This window comes from Diceros bicornis (assembly GCF_020826845.1).
Source record: "Diceros bicornis minor isolate mBicDic1 chromosome 35 unlocalized genomic scaffold, mDicBic1.mat.cur SUPER_35_unloc_2, whole genome shotgun sequence".
NCBI classification, from domain to species: Eukaryota; Metazoa; Chordata; class Mammalia; order Perissodactyla; family Rhinocerotidae; genus Diceros; species Diceros bicornis.
The window spans coordinates 137,293-162,102 of NW_026690913.1; positions in this window are offsets into that span (position 1 = coordinate 137,293).

Consider the following 24,810-nt stretch of genomic DNA (forward strand, 5'->3'; position numbering starts at 1 on the left):
TGGAAATAACTTCATGCCCAAACTCTCTTCATTCCGGCTCGTAAGGACCATCTTCATCAACCAGGTTTGGAACATAGTGTCCTCTCAGGCCTTTAGAAGGAGTTTCACATTCTTTTGAGAACACATTCTCTGATACCAGCCTCTAAGTAGATATCTAGGAACAAGTTTGTTTAGGCGTGACTGTCATTACTGGGGCTGACAAACTTGGTATAACACCCATTCCTGGAAATCACTTCGTGCCTAATCTCTCTTCCTTTCATCACGTAAGGATCACAAACCTAAACCAGATTTGGACCATAGTGTCATGTCGGTCCTTAAGAAGGAGTCTCACATTGCTTTCAGAAGGAATGTTCTGATCCTGGCTTTTACGTAGATGTCTAGGAACAAGTTTGTATATGATTGGCAATCATTACTACACTTGAGGTAAACTTCACATAACACCCATTCCTGGAAGTAACTTTGTGCCTAAACTCTCTTCCTTCCATCTCATAAAGATCACAAACCTAAACCAGATTTCGAACATACTGTCATTTCGCACCTGGACAACAAATCTCACATTCCCTTGAGAAGGCTCTTTTAAAAAGTGTATAACACATAATCCCTGAAATAACTTTGTGCATAACCTCTCTTCCTCCCATGTTGTAAAGATCACTTTCCTCACCCAGGTTTGGAACATAATGCCATTTCTGGACCTGAGAATTAATCTCACTTTCCTTTGAGAAGGAAATTTCTGATGCAGGCTTCTAAGTAGAAGTCCATGAACAAGTTTCTATATGAGTGGCAATCATTCCTAGAGCTTAGCCGAAGTATGTGTAACGCCCATTCCTGGAAATAAATTTGTGCCTAACCTCTCTTCTTTCCATCTTGTAATGGTGAAAAACCTGAACCCGGTTTGGAGCATAATGCCATTTTGTGCCCTGAGAACGAATCTCATACTCCTTTGCTAAGGCACTTTCTCAACCCCCTTGTAAGTAACAGTCTAGGAACAAGTAGCTATGTGAGTGGTAATCATTACTACAACTGAGCTAACCTATGTATATCACCAGTTTCTGGACATGACTTCGTGCCCAATCTCCCTTCCTTCCAGCTGCTACAGATCTCCTTCCAAAAGCAGGTTTATAAACAGGGCCATGTAGGGCCTTGAGGCAGGATCACTCTCAAATGCCTTGGAGAACACAATTTCTTTTCCCGGTTTGAATGTAGATGGTATGAAACACCTTGGTATCTGAGAGGCATTCATTACTACAGCTGAGTTGAACTATGTATTACAACCATTCCTGATAGTAACTTCATGCCCAATGTGTCTTCCTTCCAGCTCCTAAGGATCGCCTTCCCAAAACAGGTTTTGCACAGGGCCATGTAGGGCCTTGAGAGAGAATCTCACGCACATGTCTTAGAGAAGGAACTTTCTTATCCCGGTTTGTAAGTAGATGGTAAGGAACATCTTTCTGAGTGGCATCACTACTACAGCTGAGTTAAACCATGGATAACACCAGTTCCTGGAACGAAGTTCAGGCCCAATATCCCTTCCTTCCGGTACATGAGGATCGCCTTCCTAAGGACGGTATGGAACGAGGACCATGTACTGCCTTGAGACAATCTCACTCACAAGCCATAGAGAGCACACTTACTGATAGCGGATTCTAAATAGATGGTTAGGATCATGTTTATATCTGAGTGGCAAGAATTGCCACAGCTGAGCTAAACTAAGTATGACACCCATTCCTGGAAATGACTTAGTGCCCAATCTCCCTTCCTTCCAGCTCCTAAGGATCGCCTTCTCAAAGCGGATTTGGAAACAGGACTGTGTGGTGTCTTGTGACAGCATCCCACTCATAATCCATTGAGAGCACGTTTTCTCATACTACATTCTAAGTCGATGGCTAGAAACATGTTTGTATCTGAGTGGCAGGCATTACTACAGCTGAGCTAAACTAAGTATAACTCCCATTCCTGGAAATTACTATGTGCCCAATCTCCCTTCCTTCCAGCTCCAAAGGATCACTTTCCCAAAGCAGGTACGAAAACAGGGCTGTGTAGGGCCTTGACACAGGATCACTCTCAAATGCCTTAGAGAACGGAATTTCTTATCCTGGGTTGGAAGTAGATGGTTAGAAACATCTTTGTTTGTGAGTGGCAGTCATTACTACAGCTGAGTTAAACTATGTATAAGACCCATTCCTGGAAACAACTTGGTGCCCAATCTCCCTTTCTCCCAGCTCCTGAAGATCGCCATCCAAAACCAGGTTGTGCACAGGGACATGGAGGGCCTTGAGAGAGGATTTCACACACATGCCTTAGGGAAGGCACTTTCTTATCTCGGCTTGTAAGTAGATGGAAAGAAACATCTTTCTATCTGAGTGGCAATCACTACTAAATCTGAGTTAAACTATGTATAACATCCATTCCTGGAAAAAACATCTTGCCAGATCTCCCTTCCTTCCAGCGCATAAGGATCGCCTTGCCAAAGCAGGTTTACACAGGCCCATGAAGGGCCTTGAGAGACAATCTCACTCACATGATTTAGAGAAGGCACTTTCTTATCCCCGCTTGTATTTAGATGGTAAGAGACATCCGTGTATCTGAGTGGCAATCACCACTACAACTCGGACAAACTATGTATAGTACCCATTCCTGGAAGTAACTTCATGCCCCATCTCTCTTCCTTCCCACTCCTAAAGATTGCCTTCCCAAAAAGGTTTTCCACAGGCCCACAGAGGGCCTTCAGAGAGACTCTCACTCAAATGCCTTAGAGAGGGCACTTTCTTCTCCTGGAAAGTAAGTAGCTGTTATGAAACATCTTTCTATCTTTGTGGCAATCGCTACTAGAGCTGAGTGAAACGATGGATACCAGCGATTCCTGGAAGTAACTTCATGCCCATCTCCTTTCCTTCCAGCTCCTAAGGATTGCCTTCCCGGAGAAAGTTGTGCACAGCACCATGTAGGGCCTTGAGACAGAATCTCAGTCTAATTCCTTAGAGAAGGCACTTTCTTATCCTGGCTTGTGAGAAGATGGTAAGAAACATCTTGGTATCTGAGGGGCATTCACTACTACAGCTGAGTTAAACTATGGATAACATCCATTCCTGGAAGTACCTTCATGCCCCGTCTTCCTTCCTTCTACTTGCTAATGATCACCTTCTGAAAGGTGGTTTGGAAACAGGGCCGTGGAGTTCCTAGAGACAGGAACACTCTCAAATTCCTTAGAGAACACACTTTCTTCTCTCGGTTTGTAAATTGACAGAAAGAAACATCTTTGTATCCAAGTGTGAATCATTACTAGCTTTCGGGTTAAGGTTCCTGTTAGAGTTTGAGTTAGGGATTGGGTTAGGTTTAGGGTTAGGATTAGGGTTCGGGTTGGGTTGCTGTTAGGGTTAAGGTTTGGCTTAGGTTTCAGGTTAGGGTTTGTGTACTGGTTTGGTTTAGGTTTAGGGTTAGGTTTAGGGTTAGGGCTAGGGTTAGGGTCAGGCTTAGGTCTAGGGTTATCTATCGGGTTCGGGTTAGGGTTCGGGTTACTGTTAGGGTTAGTGTCAGGGTTATGGTTGGGTTCCACTTAGGGTTAGGATCAGGGTGCGGGTTAGAGTTCAGGCTGGTTTATGGTTAGGGTTACATTTAGGATTTGGGTTAATGTTAGACTTAGGATTCTAGTTAGTGTTAGGGTCGGGTTAGAGTTAGGGTTCAGGTTTGAGTTAGGGTTAGGCTTAGGGTAAGTGTTACTGCTTGCTTAGAATTAGGGTTATCTTTGCCTCCCCATTAGGGTTAAGGTTCGGGTTACTGTTAGGGTTCAGGTTAGGGTTAGGGTTATGGTTCAGTTTAGGTTTTAATTTAGGGTTAGTATTAGGGTTAGAGTTGGGGTTAGGGTTAGGGTTAGGGTTCTGGTTAGGGTTACAGTTAGGGTTCGTGTACTGTTTTGGTTTAGGTTTATGGTTAGATTTAGCCTTCAGGTCAGTGGTTGTGTTAGCTTTAGTTTAAGGTTAGTGTTAGGGTTCAAGTTGGGGTAAGGGTTAGGTTTAGTGGTCTGGTAATTGTTAGAGTTAGAGTTAGGTTTAGGGTTAGGGTTAGGTAGGGTCAGTCTTCAGGTTAGGGTTAGGCTTAGGGATCGGTTTAGGGCTTGTTTTAGGGTTAGGGTTAGGTTTAGGGGTATGGTTGGGTTCGTGTTCGGGTTAGGGATAGGGTTCGGGTTATGGTTAGTGGTCGGGTTCCAGTTCGGATTACATTTAGAGTTATTGTTCGGGTTAGGGCTAGGGTTCGGGTTCGGGTTAGTGTTAGCATTAGGGTTAGGTTTCAGGTTAAGGTTAGGGTTAGGGTTAGGGTTAATGTTAAGTTTAGGGTTAGTTTTAGTATTATGGTTCGATTTCGGGTTAGAGTTAGGTTTAGGTTTCATGTTAGGGTAACGGCTATGGTTTGGGTTAGCGTTAGGTTTAGTTTTATTGTTAGTGTTTAGATTAGGGTTATGGTTAGGTTTTCGGTTTGGTTTATGGTTAGCTTTAGAGTTAGGGTTCACGTTAGGGTTAGGATTACGGTTGGCTTCAGTTTAGGGTTAGGAGTTGGGTTATGTATAGGGTTATGTTTAGTGTTCGGATTAATGTTACGATTAGGTTTCAGTTTCGGTTTAGGATTAGACTTAGCTTTAGGGTTCGGGTTAGGGTTAGGGTTAGTGCCATGGTTAGGGTTAGGGTTGGGTTCGGGTTCGGGTTAGGGTTAGAATTAGGGCTGGATTTAGGGTTATGGTTCGGTGTAGTGTTAGGGTTAAGGTTAGTATAAGGGTTAGAGTTAGGGGTAGGATTGGGTTTAGTGTTAGGGTTAGCGTTCATGTTAGTGTTATTGTTAGGGTTGAGCTTCAAGATCACGTTAGGGTTAGGGTTAGTGTCAGGCTAGGAGTCGGGTTAGGGTTAGGGTTACAGTTCAGGTTAGGGTTTCTGATATTGTTGGGCTTAATATTCATCTTTAGGATAATGTTTAGCTATAGGGTTAGGGTTGTGTTCGGGTTAGGGTTATGGTTCAGGTTAGGGTTTCTGATAGTGTTGGGCTTAATATTCATGTTAGGATAAATTTTAGCTATAGGGTTAGGGTTGGGTTCGGGTTAGGGTTAGATCTGGGCTTCAGGTTATGTTTAGGGTTCAAGTTCTTGTTCGGGTTAGTGTTAGTGTTATGTTTCGGGTTATGTTTAGGGTTAAGATGGGGGTTACAGTTATTGTTAATGTTACACTTAGGGAGAGGTTAGTGTTCGGCTTAGGGTTAGGGTTAGGGTTCGGGTTCTGGATCGTGTTAGGTTTTCGGTTATTGTCGGGCTCTGCTTAGTGTCAGGGTTAGGTTTAGGGTTTGGTTTAGTGTAACGGTTAGGGTTAGAGTTAAGTTTCGTGTTACTATTAGGGTTGGGGTTAGGATTAGGCTTCGGTTTAGTGCTATGGTTAGGGTTAGAGTTGGGTTGTGTTAGGGTTAGAGTTTGTGTTAGGGTTAGGGGTAGGGCTGGGTTAGGATTAATGTTCGGGTTTGGGTTAGGGTTAAGGCTAGTGTTAGGGTTAGGCTTTGGGTTAGCGCTAGGGTTAGGGTTAGCGTTAGGTTATGGAGAGCATTAGGGTTCAAGTTTCGGTTAGGTTCAGGATTCATGTTAGGGTTATAGTTAGGGTTATGGCTCAGTTTAGGGTTAAGGTTGCTGTTAGAGATCGAGTTATGGTTAGGCTTAGGGTTAGGGCTAGGTTTACTCTTCGGGTTTCGTTGGGTTAGGGTTAGGGTTTGTGTTAGTGTTTGTGTCATGGTTAGATTTCAGTTTCTGGTTAGGGTTAGGGATAGCGATAGTGTTCAGGTTAGTGTTAGGGTTAGAGTTTGGTTTAGGTTTGGTTTTGGGTTAAGGTTAGGGATTGGATTAGGTTTATGTTTAGCGTTAAGGTTAGGTTTCAGGTTAGGATTAAGGTTAGGGTTAAGTTTACAGTTAGAGTTAGTGTTAGGGTTAGGGTACAAGTTAGGTTTAGAGTTAGAGTAAGAATTAGAGTAAGAGTTAGGGTTAGTGTTATGATTCAACTTCACGTTATGGTTTGGATTAGGTTTCTTGTTAGGGTAAGCGTTACGGTTAGGGTTAGGGTTAGGGTTAGGTTTAAGGTTCAGTTTTGTTTTAGGGTTAGTGTTTGGATTAGGGTGAGGCTTAGGTTTCAGGTTACGGATTGGTCATTGTTAGGGTTAGGGTCGAGTTAGGCTTCAGGTTAGGTTTAGTGTTAGGGTTCGTGTTCTGGTATGAGTTAGTGTTAGGGTTAGGCCTAGGGTTAGTGTTAGAGTTGGGTGCAGGTTCGGGTTAGGGTTAGGGATTGCGTTACTGTTAGGGTTAGGTTTATGGTTATGGTTGCGTTCCGGTTAGGTTTAGGGTTAGGGTTCAGGTTAGAGTTAGGGTTAAGGTTAGGGTTAGTATTTGTGTTAGGTTTCAGGACAGTGTTATGGTTAGGGTTACTGTTAGAGTTAGGCTTAGGATCTGTTTGGGTTACAGTTAGGTTTAAGATTAGGATGCAGCTTAGGGGTCTGGTTAATGTTAGGGTCAGGGTTCCAGCACCTGTTTTCTTTAGGCTTAAAGTTAGTGTTAGGGTTTAGGGTTAGGGTTAGTATTCATGTTAAGTTTAAGGTTAGTGTTTGGGTTAGGGTTAGGGTTAGGGTTAGGTTTATGATTAGTGTTAGGGTTAGTGTTTGCATTAGGGTTGGGGTTAGGCTTTGTTTTTGGGATCTGGGAAGTTTTAGGGTTAGGGTTGGGGTTCGGATTAGTGATAGGGTTACTGCTATGGTTTGGGTTATGGTTAGGCTAAGATTTAGGGCTAGGTTTAGTGTTGGGTTAGGTTAGGGTTAGCATTCTAGTTTGGGTTAGTGTTAGTGTTAGTTTTCAGGCTCAGGTTAGGGTTAAGATTAGGTTTAGGGTTAGGGTTAGGGTTACAGTTAAGGTTAGGGTTAGGGTTAGTGCAAGGGTTAGGGTTCGGATTTGGCTTAGGGTTATGGTTAGGTGTAAGACTAGAGTTAGTTGTCTGATTGGGTTCTGGTTCCAGTTTGGGTTCGGGATTCGGGTTAGGGTTAGAGTTAGGGTAGGATTAGGCTTCGGGTTCGGGTTAGGTTTTGTGTTAGCATTAGGGTTAGAATTACGGTCAGAGTTTGGGTTAGGGTTAGGGTTAACAATAGGGTTCAAGTTAGGGTAAGGTTTAGTTTTAGTGTTAAGGCTAGTGTTCAAGTTAGGGTTAGGGTTAGGGTTCGGTTTCAGGATCTACTTAGAGCTTAGGGTTAGAGGCGGGCTGGGATTAGGGTTATAGTTAGGATTATGGTTCGGATTAGGGCTGATGTTAGGGTTAGGTTTAATGTTTGTGTTATGTTTAGGGTTAGGTAACGTCAGGGTTGTTTTCTGGTTAGAGTTAGGGCAGGGTTTCGGGTTCATTTTCCAGATAGGGTTAGGATTATGTTTTGCTTTTTTGTCATAGTTAGGATTAAGGTTACTGTTAGGGTTATGTTAACGTTTAGAGTGAGGTTAGTGTTTGGCTTAGGGTAAGGGTTAGGGTGTGGGTTATCGATGGGGTTAGCGTTACCGTCGGATTAGGCTTTGGGTTTGTGTTTGTTAGTTTTAGGGAAAGGGTTAAGGTTGGGATTAGCGTCAAGGTTAGGGTTGGGGTTCGGGTTAGGGTTATTGTTAGAGTTTGGGTTATGTTTAAGCTTAGGGTTAGGGCTAGGTTTAGGGTTAGTTTTGGATTAGGGATAGGGCTGGGTTCAGGTTGGGTTTAGGTTCGAGTTATGGTTAGGTTTAAGAGTCAAGTTTGCGTTAGGGTTAAGGTTAGTTTTCACGTTAGAGTTAGTGTTATGGTTACAGTTAGGGTTCAGTTTGGGGTTAACGTTAGGGTTAGGGTTAGGTTTAGGCTAGGGTTCAGGTTAGGGTTATGGTTAGAGTTAGTGTTCGGGTTAGGATCAGAGTTAGATTGAAGGTTAGGGTTGGGTTTGGGTTTGGGTTAGGGTTATCGTTAAGGTTTGTGTTAGGGTTAGGATTGGTTGGCTTATGGTTAGGGTTAGGGTTTATGTTAGCATTAGTGTTAGGGCTAGGTTTAGGTTTAGAATTAGTGTTCAGATTAGGGTTAGGGTTAGGGTTAGGGTTAGGTTTCGGGTTCAGGTTAGCGTTAGGATTAGCGGTAGGGTTGGTGTTATGGTAATGGCTAGGTTTCAAGTTAGGGTTGGGTTTGGGTTAGGGTTAGGGTTCGGTTAAGCATTAGAGTTAGTGTTAGGGTTAGGTTTAGGGTTGGGATTATGCTTAGGTTTAGGTTTAGGATTCGGTTTAGGGCTAGGGTTAGGGTTGAGCTTAGGGTTAAGGTTAGAGTGCGGCTTAGTTTTAGGCCTAGTGTTCTGGGTAGTTTTAGGGTTAGGATCATGGTGAGGGTTCTGGTGCGGGTTGTGGTTACCGTTAGGTTTCATGTTAGTGTAAAGTTTAGGGTTAGAATTAGGGTTAGGTTTAAGGTTAGGGTTAGAATTGGGTTTGCTTAGGGTTAGCGTTATGGTTAGGGTTAGGTTTAGGGTTCGGGTTCGGGTTAGGCTGACGGTTACTGTTCGGGTTTGGGTTATGGTTATTGTTAGGGTTAGGGTTATGGTTGGGTTGGGTTAGGGTAAGGGTTAAGGGTCTGGTTAGGCTTATGGTTAGGATTAGTGTTAGGTTTCTGGCTAGTGTTAGGGTGAGGGTTACTGTTAAGGTTATGGTTAGGCTTATGTTTGGATTCCGGTTAGGTTTAAGGTTTGTGTTCGGGTTAGGGTTCATTTTAGGGTTAGTGTTAGTGTTAGGGTTAGAGATCAGTTTACAGTTAGGTTTAGGTTTCAGGTTAGAGTTAGGGTTGGGGTTGGGGTTAGGGCTAGGGTTATGGGTATGGTTAGTGTTAGGGTTAGGGTACGGGCACCGGTTTTATCTAGGGTTAGTGTTAGAGTTAGGGTTTAGGGTTAGGGTTAGTGTTAGGTTAGGGTTAGGGTTAGGGTTCGCGTTAAGATTAGGGTTAGGGTTAAGTTTAGGTTTACGGTTCGGGCTTGGGTTAGGTTTAGCGTTAGGGTGGGGTTATGCTTTTGGTTATGGTTACAATTTGATTCAAGTTAGAGTTAGGCCTAAGGATAGGGTTCATGTTAGGGTTAAGGCTAGTGCTCGGGTTCGCCATTGGTTGGGTTAGGGCTAAGGTTTGTTTTAGGTTTAGTGTTAGTTCTAGGGTTAGAGTAAGTGTTCAAGTTAGGGTTAGATTAGGATTAGAGTTCTGGTTAGTCTTAGTATTTGGGTTTGGGTTCAGTTTAGGGTTAGCATTCAGGTTAGTGTTCGGGTTAGGGTTAAGATACGTGTTAGGCTTAGGGTTATGATGTGGGCTAGCTTGTGGTTCGGGTTAGGGTTAGAGTTCAGGTTCGGATTAGAGTTAAGGTTCATGTTTGTGTCAGGGATACAGTTCTAGTTAGGGTTTGGGTTAAGGGTGGGGATGGGTTTTGGGTTAGGTTTAGGGTGCGTGTTAGTGTTAGTTTTAGGTTTTGTGTTAGGGTTAGGGATAGATTTAGTGTTATGTTTAGGGTTAGGGCCATTGCTAGTGTTAGTGCTAAGATTAGGATTAGTTCTAGGGTTTGATGAATGTTTGCGGTTCATTCTAGAGCCAGTGTTTGTGTCAGGTCTAGGAATGGTTTAGGGTTAGGTGAAGGAAAAGAGTAGGCTTGGTGTTACAATTAGGGTTAGGGTTATTGTTGGTTAGGGCTAAGGTTAAGGTTAGGGTTAGTGTAAGGGTTAGGGCCATTGTTAGGGTTAATGCTAAGGTTAGGGTTATGTCTAAGGTTTGGTCGAGTATTAAGATTTGGGCTAGGGCTAGTGTTAGCGTCAGGTCTAGCTCAATGTGAGGGTTAAGAATAGGGTTAAGGTTAGGTTTAGGGTGAGGTTTACCATTTGGGTTAGCATTAGTGTTGCTTAGGGCTAGGGTAGGGTTACTCTTAGGGCTGGGTTATGATTAGCTAGGGCTGGTTTATGATTAGATAGAGCTAGGATTAGTGTCAGGGTTATTATTAGTGTTAGGGGAGGTGGTTTGTGTTTCGGTTAAGGTTAGGTTTAGCAGTAGGGGTAGGATTAGGAATAGGGCTAGGTTTTGTGTTAGGACTGGTTTAGGGCTACAGCAATGGCTAGGGTTAGGGTTACGGTTGGGTTACGTGTAGGGTCATGGTGAAGAATAGTGGTCGGGGTAGTATTAGGGTTAGTGTATGGCAAGAGTTATCATTAGGGCTGGGCTTAAGACTAAGTTTAGTTATTATATTTGGGGTTAGGTTTCTCTTTAAGTTTATGGCTAAATTTATTTTTATGGTTAGGGATGGGGCTGGTTTTGAAGTTATGGTTAGGGGTAGGATTAGGATTAGGTCTGACGTTAGTGTTGGGTGTGCCTTAAGGTTGGGACAATGGAAAGGGTAAGAGTAGGCATAGGACTTTGGTTTGGATTAGAACAATGTTTAGAATTAGCGTTATACTAGTGTTAGGGTTACTGTTATGGCTAGGGCTAGGACTAAGTTTAAAATTAGTGTTATAGTTGGCTTAGGGTTAGAGCTACAGTGAGTGCTAGGGGTAGGCATGCGATTAGGGTTAGTGCTAGGTCTAGTTTTAGGGTTTTGGATAAGCTTATGCTTTGAGCTAAAGTTGGGTTAGAGTTCGTGATGCAAACCTCAACCCTAGTCCTACAACTAATGCTAACATTAATCCGAATGTGAAGCCTAATTCTCACCATAGACCTAGCCTTAACCTTAACCCTAACCATAGCCGTAGACCTAACCTTATCTCTAACCCTAAACCTAAAGCTAACCCTAAACTTACCCCACCTAACCTACGCCTACCACTAACCCTATAACTGACCCATACTGCAACCTAACACCAACCCAAACACTAACCCTAACCCTAACAATAATCCAAGATGTAACACTAAGCCTAAGCCTAGCCCTATCCCTAACATTAAACCTAGTCCAAGCCTTAACCTTAACCCTGGCATTAACCTTATCTCTAACCCAAACTGTAACATTACCCCTAACCCTTGCCCTAGATCTAGCCCTAACCCAACCGTACACCTGAAAGTAATCCTAGCCCTAGCCCTAAACCCAGACTTGTCACTAACCATAACCCTAACCCTATTTCTAAGACTAGCCTTGGCCTAAACCTTAACCCTAACGCTAACCTTATACTAACTCTAGCACAAACACTAAGGCTAACACTAACCTTAACTCTAACCCTAACAATAACGCTAACACTAACACTAATACCACCCTAACCCTAACCCTAACTGTAACCAAACCCTATCCCTAACACTAACCTTAAACCTAAGCCTAATGCAACCCAAACCCCAACCCTACCCGTGCTTCTCTCCATAAATTAACTCTAACCCTAACCAAAAACCTAACCCTAACACTATCCTTAACCTTAACACTAATCCTAGTCCTACCCCTACACCTACCCAGACACTAACCCTAACCTTAATCCAATCGGAAGCCTAAACTTACCCCTACCCCTAACACTAATCATATGCGGAACCCTAACAGTAGCACAAACACTAATATTAACAATAACACTACAAGAAGACCTCCCCCACCCCTAACTTTAATCCTAAACCTAACCCTAACTGTGCCCTTATCCCTACAGATACCCTTAACCCAAACACTTAGCATAACTCTAACCCTAACCTTAAGCCTAACACTAATCCTAGACAGAGTCCTAACACAAACCCTTGCCCTAGCTCTACCACTAACCCTAACCGTATTCCTAACCCTAAGCCAAACCCAAACCCTAAACATAATGGTAACCCTAACATTAAAGTTACTTTTAAACCTAAAACTAACCCTAACATCAGCCCTCACCCTAACCCAATAGCTAAACCTAACGTTAGGCATAACCAAAATGCTAGCCTTACACATAACACTAACCCTAAAGCTAGAACTAACCATAACCCTAACCCTAGCACTAGACCTAACCCTACACCTAACCATAACACTCCACACAAGCCCTAACCCTAAGCCTAACTCTACTCCTACACCTACTTCTCCCCTAATCCTAATCCGAACACTACCCAATCCTTAAATTTAACCTGAACCCTAACCCTACCGCTAACCATATAACTAACATTAACCCTGTCCCAAACATAACCTTAACCCTAACTTTACCCTAACACTAATCCGAATCCTGCACCTACACCTACCACTAACTCTAAACCTAACCCTAATCCAAACCGACCTCTAACGCCATCCCTACCCTTACCCCTAAATTTAATGTTAACTCTAACTGAGCTCTACAGCTAACCCTACCCCTAACGTTAAACGTAACCGATCATTAACCCTAACTCTAACTGATCCCTATGCTAACCCTGACCCTAACCCTTATCCTAGTCTGAGCCACAGCCCTAACCCTAGTTTGATCCCTAACACTAACCGTAACTCTATCCCTAACAAAAACTAGCCCGAGCCATTGCCCTAGCCCTATACCTAACCTAAACTTACCTCTAACCCTAACACTACCACTAAAAATAAACCTAACCCAAGCTCTAGGACTAACCCTATAACTAAACCTTATCTTAACTCTAACCCTAGCTGTAGTCCTAACCGCAACCCTAGCCCTAGAGATGACCCTAACTCTAACCCTAAACGTAACCCAACACTAACCCTAACCCTAATGTTAACACTGCCCTAAACCTAGCCCTAGCCCTAGCCCTAGCCCTAATGCAAACACTAGCCCATGTCCAACCCTAAGCCTAACCCTAGTCCTAATCCTACTCCTAACCATGACACTAGCCCTAAACCCGACACTAACCTTAAACCTATACCTAACCCAAACCCTAACCCTAAATGTAACCCTAACCTACCAGTAACCCTAGCTGTAGCCCTAAAACTGCCCTTACAAATAATGCAAAACATAACCCTCACCCTAGCCCTACACTTAAACCTACCCCTAATGCTAGGTGTAACCCAGCCCTCAGCATAACTCTAGCCCAAACTCTAACTCTAGCCTTAACGTTAACTCTCATGCTACCACCAGCCGTAATGCTCACCGTAACTATAACCCTAACCCAACCCTCACCCTACCCCTAAACCTACCACTCCTCTAAACCTAACCCTAACCCTAACCCAACTCCTACCACTATCACTAACCCTAACCCTAACCTAACCCTTACCCTAACCCTACCCCTATCCCTAACCTTAACCGAAAACCTAAACAATCCCTAACCATAACCATAACACTAATCCTAAACCTAGCCTTAATCCTAAGCATAGCCTTAGCCATAACACTATCCTTAACTTAGTCGTAACCCTAACAATAGCCTTAGCTCTAGCTCTAACCCTAGCCCTAGCCTAGCCCTAACCTTAACCCTATCTTAAACCTAATTCTAGCCCTAACCCTAAACCGAAGACCAGCCCTACCCCTAACACTAACTATAGCACTAACTCTAGCCCTAACCCTAACTGTAGCTATTAACCTAACCCAAACTCTAAGCCTAAACCTAACACTAATCCTAGGCCTAAACCTGGCCCTAACCCTAATCCTTGCCCTAACTCTAACCCTAAGGCTAGCCCTCCTCGTAACTCTAGCACTAACTCTAAACCTAACACAACCATAACCTTAACCAGAAACATAGACCTAATCCTAACCCTAGCTGTAAATCTAACCCTACCCCTAAACGTAAACATAAATCGAGCTCCACACTAACCCTAAACCTAACCCTGACCCTAAACCTAGCCATAGACCTAGGACTAACCCAAACCCTAAACAGAGACCCGAGCTTAACTCGAGATCTACCACTAACCATAACCGTAACCATAAACCTAACCATAAGCCCAGCCATAGGCCTAAATTGTACCCTAGCCATAGACCTGACCCTAACCGCAACCCTAACCCTAACACTAACCCAACACTAACCCTAACCTTAATGCTAACCATGACCTAATCATAGCCCCAGCCCTAAACGCAACACAAGCCCTAGTCCTAACCCTAACCCTAACCAAAACCATAAACCTAAGGCTAACCCTAAACATAGCCTTAACCTTAACCCTCACCCTAACCCTAAGCCTAGCCCTAACCCATACTCTAACCCTAACAGTAATACTAGACCTAGCCCTAGAATTAGCACTAACCCTTGCCCTATCCCTAGCCCTAGTGCTAACCATAACCGTACCCCTAACCCTTTGCCTAACGCTAGCCCTAACACTAACGCTAAACCTAACACTAACCCTAGCCCTAACCATAGCACTAGCCATAGCCCTAGCACTAACCTTAATGCTAACACTAACAGTCGCCCTAACCCAAACCCTAACCCTATGCCAACCATGACTCTAACTCTAACCCAACTCTAACATTACCCCTAACTCTACTGATACTCTTACCCGTCACCCTAACACTTACCCTAAACATAAGCCTAATCTTACATCTAACCCTAAAGCTAACCCTAACCCTACCCATATCGCTACCTGTAACGCTAACCCAACAGTAACCTTAACACTAACCCTAATCCTAGCCTTAGCAATAAGCCTAAAGCAAGCCCCAGCCCTAACCAGCATCCTAGCGCTAACAATAGCCTTAACACTAACCATAGCCATAAACCTAACTGAACTCTAACACTAAACCTAACCCTAGCTTTAACCCTAGACCTAAACCTAAGCCTTTCTCAAAACCTAATCCTAACGCTAACCATACCCCTGACACTCCCCAAACGCTAAACCTACCCCAAGCACAACCTTAACCCTAACCTTAGCCCTAGCCATAAACCTAGCCCTAAGACTAACCAGAACTCTCTTCCTAACCCAACCCCAAGCCCTAACAGTAACCGTAACCCCAACCCCAACCAAAATCGCTACCCATACCCCAAACCTAAGCCTAACCCAACCCTAAGCCTAAACCTAGCCCTATGCCAAACCCTAACCTTAGGTGTAACGCTACCCTTAACATTTGCTCTAGACGTAACCCTAACCCAGCCCTAGACCAGACCCTTACCCTAGCCATAACCCTAACCCTAAACACAGATCTATCCCTAGCCCTAAGCCTAGACCTGGCCCTAACCCTAACTCTAACACTAAACTTATCCCTAACCATAGCCACAAAACTAATGCTAGTCCTAACCCTAACCATGACCCTAAACCTACCTCTCCCCTTCCCAATAAATAGCCCAAGCCTTAACCTTGAACCTAACAGTACCCCTGCCACTAAGTCTAACACCAACCATGACCCTAAACCGAACTATAATCCTAGCCATATCCCTAACCATAACGCTAGACCTAGACCTAACTCTAACCCTGACCCTAGCCCTAAGCTGAACCCTAGCACTAATCCTAAAACTCAATCTAGCCCTAGACATAACACCAACACTAACCCGAACCGTAGCCCAAAGCCAACAAGTACCACTATCTGTAACCTTAACCCTAAATGGAGGATTAATCCTAACCCTAAGCCAAATCCTATCCATAAACCTAACCCTAACCCTAGCCCTAGCGCTATCACTAACAGACCCCTAAAGGTAACCCTAATCCTAACCCTAATCTATAACCTAAGGTTAACCATTAGCCCAAGCCTAATCCTAATCCTAAATTTAACCCTAACTCTCACCCTAAAAATGACCCTAACCCCTAACCCTAAACTTAACCCTAACTGAACCAGAACCTGAACACTTACCCGAACACAAACCCGAACCTGAACACTAACACGAACCCTAATCCTGAACCCAACACTAGGACTAACCCTAAACATAAACCTAACCCTAACCATAGCCCTAACCCTAACTCTAACCCTAGCCATAGACATAGACCTAGACCTAGACCTAACAATAACTGTAAGCATAAGGCTAATCCTAGCCAGAACGCTAGGCCTAGCCTTAGCTCTAGACATAACACTAGCCCTAAACTAGCCCTAACCCTAACTCTAGAGCTAACAGTAGCCCTCGCCCTAACACTAATCCTAGCCCTAGCCCTAGCCCTAGCCCTAATCCTAGCACTAAACCTAAGCCTAACCCTATCACTAGCCATAACCTCAACCATAACCTTAAAACTAAACCATAACAGTAACCCTGACCATAACACTAACCTTAGGCCTAAGCCTAGCCCTAGCAGTAACCCTAACCCTAAACCTAACACTAACCCTAACCCTAGCCATAACACTAGGCCTGCATGTCTTGGGAGAGAGAGCCTGAGTGAAGGTCATTAACTGCAAAGAGGGATAAGGCAATTTGCAAGATGATCCTATATAGATACAAGGAAGAGATTTTCTCCACACTTGGCTTTCATTTTATGGATGTTAGAGATACTCTCCTCTAGCTGCAATGAAACTGAAAAACCTCTCATATGAAGATGTAATCTATAGATATGGAACATCTGTGTTAATCAATCGTGTTCATCATGATATGCTACTCAGACCCCGAATGCAGATTGAACTGCAGTAATTAAAAAACTCTTCTCAATATGATCCTAAACACCTACAAGCAGGAGTTGCTCTGAACAGTCAACTTTTATTGAATGGATGGTAATGATCATCTGCACCACCTGCAGTGATAGTTGGAAAGCTGTCACAGGACGTTGTTCCTAACAGCTACTTTCAAACTTGTTTGAGCTGTGGTCACTTGTCTTTCCGTTGGCAAGGGAGCCTCAGTGCAAGCAATGAGCAGCAAAGAGGAAAAGTCACTTTAGATATCCTAAAATGCTAACCTTAAGTGTTTCCCACCACAGAGTAGGTTCATAGAAGGGATGTTAACGAAATACTTGCACCACTGCAGTGGAAAGTTTAAAAGATCTCAGAAGCAGATCCAACTGTAAAGTGCTTGCAAGCAGAGGTCAGCAAATCTTTCTTGCTTTATATGGGAAAGAATTCCTGATTGAAGGTAGTTAACTGCAATGTTGGTAAAGGTAATTATCAGGATAGTCGTATACAGATAGAAGCAAGAAATTTTATACATACTAGACTTGCCTTTTAGGGATGTTATAGATACACTCTCCCAGTGGTACTGAAATTTTAAATCTTATATGAAGATGTTACTAACAGATATTGGCAAGCTGTCTTAAGAAATAATGGTCATCATGATATTTTAGTGACACCCTGAATACAGACTGAACTTCAGTGTATTTAAAACCACTTAAGAAGATGATCATAAACACTTCAAGTGTAGGTTTTCTTCACGGTGTACTTTCATTGAATGGATGTGATACAGCTTCTTTCTGAGATGTGATGGTTAGTGGAAACTCTCCTAGGAAGGTGTTCCTTACAGCTACTTGTAAAGTAGGTTTAGCAGGGGTGTTTTCTTTTATATCAGGAAGGAAACCTGAGTGCATGTAATCAACTGCAAAGATGAAAAGGCACTTTACACTATGATCCTAAGAAGCTAAAAGGAAGTATTTTCCTCCACAGAGAACTTACATGTAATGGATGTTACAGATATTCTCTTGCAGCTGCAGTGCAAGTTTACAAGCTCTCAAAGGAGGATCCTGCTTAAAGCTCCCTGCCAGCTGAGTTCAGCAAGCAGTTTCTTGCATTACATAGGAGAGAGAGTCAGAGTGACGGTCGTTAACTACAATGACGGAAAAGGCAATTTGCAGGAGGATACTATACACATACCAGCGGAGATTTTCTCCATGTTTGACATTCATTTTATGGATATTACAGATACTCTCTCCCAGCTGTAGTGACAAGTTTAAAAGCCCTCCAAGGAAGAACTGACTTACAGCTACAGGGCTGTTGAGTTCAGAACTGGTGTTCTTTCATTATATTTGAGGGAAAGCCTGAGTGCAGGCCATGAAGATCAATGATTGAAAAGTTCACTCATCAAGATGATCCTTAACAACTAAAATGAGTTTTTTTCCACCGTGTATGTTATTTCAATGGATGTTATAGATACTTTCTCCCAGCAGTAGTGAAAAGAATCAAAGCTCTCTTCGGAAGATCTTACAGCTAATGGCAACCTTTGCTCAGTAAGAATATTCTCTCTTATAATGTGAGAGAGAGCCTGAGTAAAATGTCGTGAGCTTCAATGTTTGAAAAAGTACTTTTCAGTGCAGATGCTAAACAGATACAAGCAAGAGTTTTTCTCCACGATGTGTTTTTCATAAATGGATATTATAGATATTCTCTTCCTTGTGTAGTGAAAAGTTTAAGCCCTTTCATAGGAAGATGTTCCCTAACAGCTACTGGCAAAGCAAGCACAACAAGCACATTCTTTCATTCTTTGTAAGAATAAGCCTGAATGAAAGACGCGAACTGCAACTTTTGAAAAGGGACTTTTCAAGACGATCATAAACAGATTTAAAAAAGGAGTTTTTCTTCACACTGTACTTTCATTGAATGAATGTTACAGATAATCTGTACCAGTTGTAGTGAAAAGTATAAAAGGTCTCATTAGAATATGTTCCCTAGAGCTACTGGCAAGCTGAGTTCAGCAGAAGTGCTCTTTCAATACATTGGATAGAAACCTGAGTGTAGGCTATTAACAGCATATTTGTGATACCAGTCTTGTGTCCTTAGTGAGATTACTCATATATTTATGTGTGACATCACTCCCATTGTTATGAGTGACATCATATCAATAGTGTGACATCAACCCCACTGCTATCTGTGACATGTAAATTGTAACATAACACCCATTGTGTTCATGCCATATCACACCCTATGATATGCGTAATGTGAAAACTTGGTTATGGGTGACATCACACCCCTTGTGTGTGTGTGACAACACCCTCTTTGAGTGTCACATCTCATCAATTGTGAATGACATCAACCTTGTCATATGATATCAAACCATTAGTATGTGTGGTGTCACTCCCAGTATTATGTATGACATCACACCAATTGAGTGTGGCATCACTCTGATAGTGTTTGACATCACTCCAATGGTGTGTGACATGGCTCATATTTTGTGTCTGACATCACTCCAATCGTTCTGTGTGACATCAACCCCTTTTGGTACGTTACACACCTTGAGTGTGATAACACTGGGATCGACGGTCACACCTCTCAAATTGTGTGATATCACTCCCATTGTGTGTGGTGGCAGTCATATTCTTAACTGTGATGTGACACCCACTGTTATGTATGAAGTTACTTCCAGGTTTCTGTGAAGTTTCTCACATTTTACTCTGACATATCGCACTGGTGTGTTTTGTGTAACTCTCACTGCTATGTGTGAATATACACTCATTTTCCTTAGACGCCACTCCTGTTGTCTGTGACATCACCAGGTTTGTGTGAGCTTTCTCACACACTGTGTGTTTGACATCACTCAATGTGTGTGTCACATCACACCAATGGTGTACTTGTGACAGGGCTCACATTTGTGTCTAAAAACACACCCATTGATGTGTGTGACACAATTCCCTTTTTGGTTACATAAGACACATTTTTATGTATGACATCACACCTATTATGAGCATGACAATATGCACATATATTGACATCACACCAATTGCGTGTGACATGAATGCAATTTAGCATATGAAATCGCTATTGTTAAGTGTGATGTTACTGCCAATAGTCTGTGAGACGTCACACTGATTCTCTAGGACATCACTCTACTAGTGTTGTGACACCACTTCCATGGCGTTTCTGTGACTTCACTCATATATTTGAAGCGACATCTCTCTGTTATTTGTGATAACGTGCCTGTTGTGTTTATGACATCACAGCAATAGTGTGACATCACTGACATGTGTGTGACATCAGTCACGAGTCCTCTGCTATATTACTCACATGTTTCTGTGTGACATCACTCACATTATGTGTGACATCATACGAATTTTATGACAACACTCCCACGGCTGTGTGTGACATTGTTGTGTCCCTTTGACATAAATCACATTTTATACTGTGACATCACTCCCATTGTGTGCATGTGATATCACTCCTATCATTATGCATGATGTGACACACACGGTTAATGGTGACATCACACCACTTGTGTGTGTGACAACATCCTCATTGTGTGTCACATCACATCAATTGTGTGTGACATCAAACAATTAGCATATGATATCCCAATCGTTATTATGTTGGTGTCACTCTCAGTATTATGTATGACATCACACCAATTGAGTGTGACATCACTGTGATACTGTGTTTGACATGACTCCAACGTTGTGCTTGTGACATCATTCACATTTATGTGTGACATCACTGCAATCATTATGTGTGACTTCACACCCTTTTTTGGACATCACATACCGTGATTGCGATAACACGAGGATAGCCAGTCACATCTCACAAATTGTGTGATACCACTCCCATTGTGTGTGACGGCAGTCATATTATTCACTGTGATGTGACATCCGCTCTTATGTATGAAATAACACCCAGGTTTCTGTGAAATCTCTCACATTTTACTCTGACTTAAATCCCACGTGTGTGTATTGTATAACTCTCAATTTGTGTGAATTCACACTCATTATCGTGTGAGACGCCACACCCATTGTCTGTGACTTCACCAAGTTGGTGTGTGCCTTCACAGACATTGTGTCTGACGTCACTCAATGTGTGTGTGACATGACACCAATGGTGTATGTGTGACAAGGCTCACACTTGTGTGTGAAAACACACCCACTGATATGTGTGACACCATTCACTTTTTTTGTGACAGATTTTTATGTATGACATCACACCTATTGTGTGTGACAACATTCACATATATTGAAATCAAACCAATGGTGTGTGTTAGGGTTAGTGTTAGCGTTAGTTTTAGGGTTTTGGTTAGGGTTAAGGTTAGTGATAGAGCTAGGCTTAGGGTGAGGTGTGGGGTTAGGTCTAAGGCTGGGTTAGCGTTTGGGTTAGGGTATGGCTAGCAATAGGTTTAGGGTTAGGCTTGTGGCTAGGTTTATGTCTAGGGCTAGGTTTAGGGTTAAGGCTAAGTCTAGGGCTAAGGCTATGTTTAGAGTTATTGCCAGGGTTAGTGTTAGGGCCAGGGGTTAGGGTTATGGTTAAGTTTAGGGTTAGGGTTAGAGTTAGGGTAAGGGTTAGGCTTATGGTTATTGCAAGAGCTAGGCTTAGGGCTAAGTTTAGTGTTATGGTTAAAATTAGTGCTAGGGTTAGGCTTAGGGTTATTGTTGGTTTTATGGCGAGGACTAGGCTTAGGCTGAGGTTTAGTGCAAGGGTTAGGACTAGGGCTAGGGCTACGATTAGTGTTAGGGCTAGGTCTACTGTTAGCTCTAGAGTCAGGTTTAGGGCTAGGCTAGGGCTAATGTTATGTTTAGAGCTAGGGCTAGACCTAGCGTTTTGGCTAGGGTTAGCCTTAGGTTTACAGTTAGAGTTGGATTAGGGTTATGGTTAGAGCTGGGGTATAGGGTAAGGGCTAGGCTTAGGGTTAGGGTTAGGACTAGGGTTATGGTTGGCTTTATGGCTATCGTTAAGGTTAGCCTTATTGTTAGTGCTAAGTTTAGGAATAGTGCTAGTGTTAGAGTTAGCGTTAGGGCCGGGCTATGGAAAGGGCTAGGGTTATCATTAGGGCTATGCCTAGGTCTATAGTTATGGTCAGGGTTACAGTTAGGGCTAGAGATATGGTTAGGGTTAGGGATATGGTCATGTCTGGGGTTAAGTTTAGGGTCAGGTCTGGGGCTTGGATTTGTGTTAGGGTTAGGGCTTATGTGGAGTGTTATGATTAGGTGTAGGGTTAGGTCTAGTGCTAGGGTTAGGGTTATGGTTAGTGCTAGCTTTAGGGTTAGTGTTGTGTGTAAGGCTAGCATTTTTGTTATGCCTAACTTTAGGCTTAGCAATTGGGTTAGGGTGAGGGCTAATGTTAGGGTTAGGGTTAGGTTTAAAAGTAGGTTTAGTGTTAGGGTTACCATTATGTTTAGGGTTTGGGTTTGGCTTAATGTTAGGAATAAAGTTAGAGTTAGTGTTAGAGCTAAGGCAAGGCTTTGTGTTAGGACTCTGTCTAGGATTAGTGTTAGGCTTAGGGTTAGGGTTAGGGGTATGCTAAGTGTTTGGGTTAAGGGTAGCTGTAGGGATAAGGGCACAGTTAGGGTTAGGTTTAAGGTTAAAGTCAGAGGTAAAGTTAGAGGTGGGGGAGGTCTTGTTTTAGTGTATGGTTAATATAAATGTTTGTGCTAGTGTTAGGGTTCCGCATAAGATTAGTCTTAGGGGTAGGGGTAGGTTTAGGCTTCCTATTGGATTAAGGCTAGGGGTAGTGTTTGGGTAGGTGTAGGGGTAGGGCTTGGATTAGTGTTAGGGTTAAGGATAGGGCTAGGGTTAGGTTTTTGGTTAGGGTTAGAGTTAGTTTATAGAGAGAAGCAGGGTTAGGGTTGGGGTTTGGGTTGCGTTAGGCTTAAGTTTAAGTTTAGGGTTAGAGATAGGGTGTGGGTTATGGTTATGGTTAGGGTTAGGGTAGTATTAGTGTTAGTGTTAGGGTTATTGTTTGGGTTAGAGTTAAGGTTAGTGTTAGCCTTAGTATTTGTACTAGAGTTAGTATCGGGTTAGTGTTAGGGTTAAGGTTAGGGTCAGAAGCTAGGCTTAGAGATAGGGCTAGGGTTATGGCTAGTGACAGGTCTGGGTTTTAGGTCTAGGGCTAGGGCTAGGATTAGTTTCATTTGTAGGGTTAGGTTAGGGCTAGCTCTAGGGCAAGGGTTAGGTGTACCGTTACAGTTAGAGTTAGGGTTAGAGCTAGGGCTAGTGCCAGGGTTAGGGTTAAGGCTTGGATTCCAATGTTAGGGATAGGGCTAGGCTTAGGTTTAGTGCTAGATCTTGGATCATTGTTAGGGTTAAGGTTAGTGTTTGTATTGGAGTTGGGTTGCAATAAGGGTCAGGCATAGCGTTAGTGGTAGGCGTAGGTTTAGTGTAGGTGTAAGTGTAGAGTTAGCCTTAGGGTTGGGTTAGGGATAAGGTTAGTTCTAGGGCTATGGTTAGGGTTAGGATTAAGGTTAGGGCTATGGTGATAATTAGGCTTCACATTTGGATTAATATTAGCATTACTTTTAGGGCTAGGGTTGAGCTTTGTATTACGAACCCTAACCCAACTTTAGCTCTAAGCATAAGCTTATCCCAAACCATTAAACTAGCCCGAGCACTAACCCTAATCATATGCCTAACCCTAACACTCACTGTAACTGTAACCCTAAGCCAACTCGAAACCTAACTTTAAACCTAGTCCTAGCCCTAACCCTAACAGTAAACCTAACACTAGAATAACACTAACTATAACCCTCGTCCTAATCCAAACCAAAGCCCTATGCTTACTCCTACCCTTTCCATTGTCCCAACCCTAAGGCACACCCAACACTAATGTCAGACCTAAATCTAATCCTACCCCTAGCCATAACCTCAAAACCTGCCCCATACCTAACCATAAAAATAAATCTAGGCATAAACTTAAAGAGAAACCTAACACTAAATATAATAAATAAACCTAGCCTTTAGCCCAGCCCTACTGATAACTCTTGCCATAAAACTAACCCTAACACTACACCCACCCCTTACCTTCACTCTAATCCTACACGTAACCCAACCGTAACCCTAACCCTAGCCATTGCTGTAGCCCTAAACCAGTCCTAACACAAAACTTAGCCTTATTCCTAATCCTACACCTACCGCTAAACCTAACCTTAACCGAAACTCAAACCACCTCCCCTAACACTAATAATAACCATAACACTAATCCTAGCCCTATCAAATCATAACCCAGCACTAGCTAATCATAACCCAGCCTTAACCCTAACAGTAACCCTTCCCTACCCCTAAGCAACACTAACTCTAACCCAAACGGTAAACCTTACCCTAAAGCTAACCTTAACCCTAATCCTAACCCTCACATTGTGCTAGACCTGAGGCTAACACTAGCCCTAGCCCACAACTTAATGCTTGACCAAGCCTTAGACATAACCCTAACCTTAGCCTTAACCCTAGCAATGACCCTAAACCTTACACTAACCCTAACCCTAACCTTAGCCTTAACCAACAATAACCCTAACCCTAATTTTAACACCAAGCCTACCCTTTGCCTTGGACCTAACCCTAAACCAGTCTTAGACCTGACACTAACCCTGGCTCTAGAACGAACCATAAACATTCACCAAGTCCTAGAACTAGTCCTAATCTTAGCACTAACACTAGCAATGGCCCTAACCCTAAACATAACACTAAACCTATCCCTAACCCTAACAGAAACCCTAAAACTAACACTGCCCGAAACCTAAACCAAACAAAAAATCCAATTCTAAACCTAACCCAAACCCTAACCAGAACTGTATTCCTGACCCAAACACTAAACTTAACCCTAACCCGAACCACAACACTAACCCACACCATAATCCTAAGAATAACATGTACCCTAACCCTAACCCGAACACTAACATGAATGCTAACCCTAAACTGAACCCAAACCCAAATACTAACACTAACCAGAACTCTAATCCTAATCTAACCCTAACCCAAACACTTACTCTAACACTAGAACTAACCCTAAACCTAAAACAAACCCTAGCCCTAACCCAACCAACCCCTAACCCGAGCACTAGCCCTAACCCTAATACGAACCATAACCCTAAGCCTAACCCTAACACAAACCCTAACCCGAACCAAATCGTAACCATAACCGAAAGCATAACCCCACCCTAAAGCTAAACTAACCCGAACCCGAACTGTAAACCTAAACTTAACCCTAACCCTAATCTTAACGCAAACCCTAACCCTAACCGAACACTAACCCTAATCCTAACCCTAACCTTAAACCCTAACACTAACATTAACCCTAAATAAAACAGGTGCCCGTACCCTAAGCCTAAAACTAACCATACACATAACCTTAGCCCTAACTCCAACCCCAACCCTAACACTAACTTGAAACCTAACCCTGACTGTAACCCGAACTCTAACCCTAACACTAACCC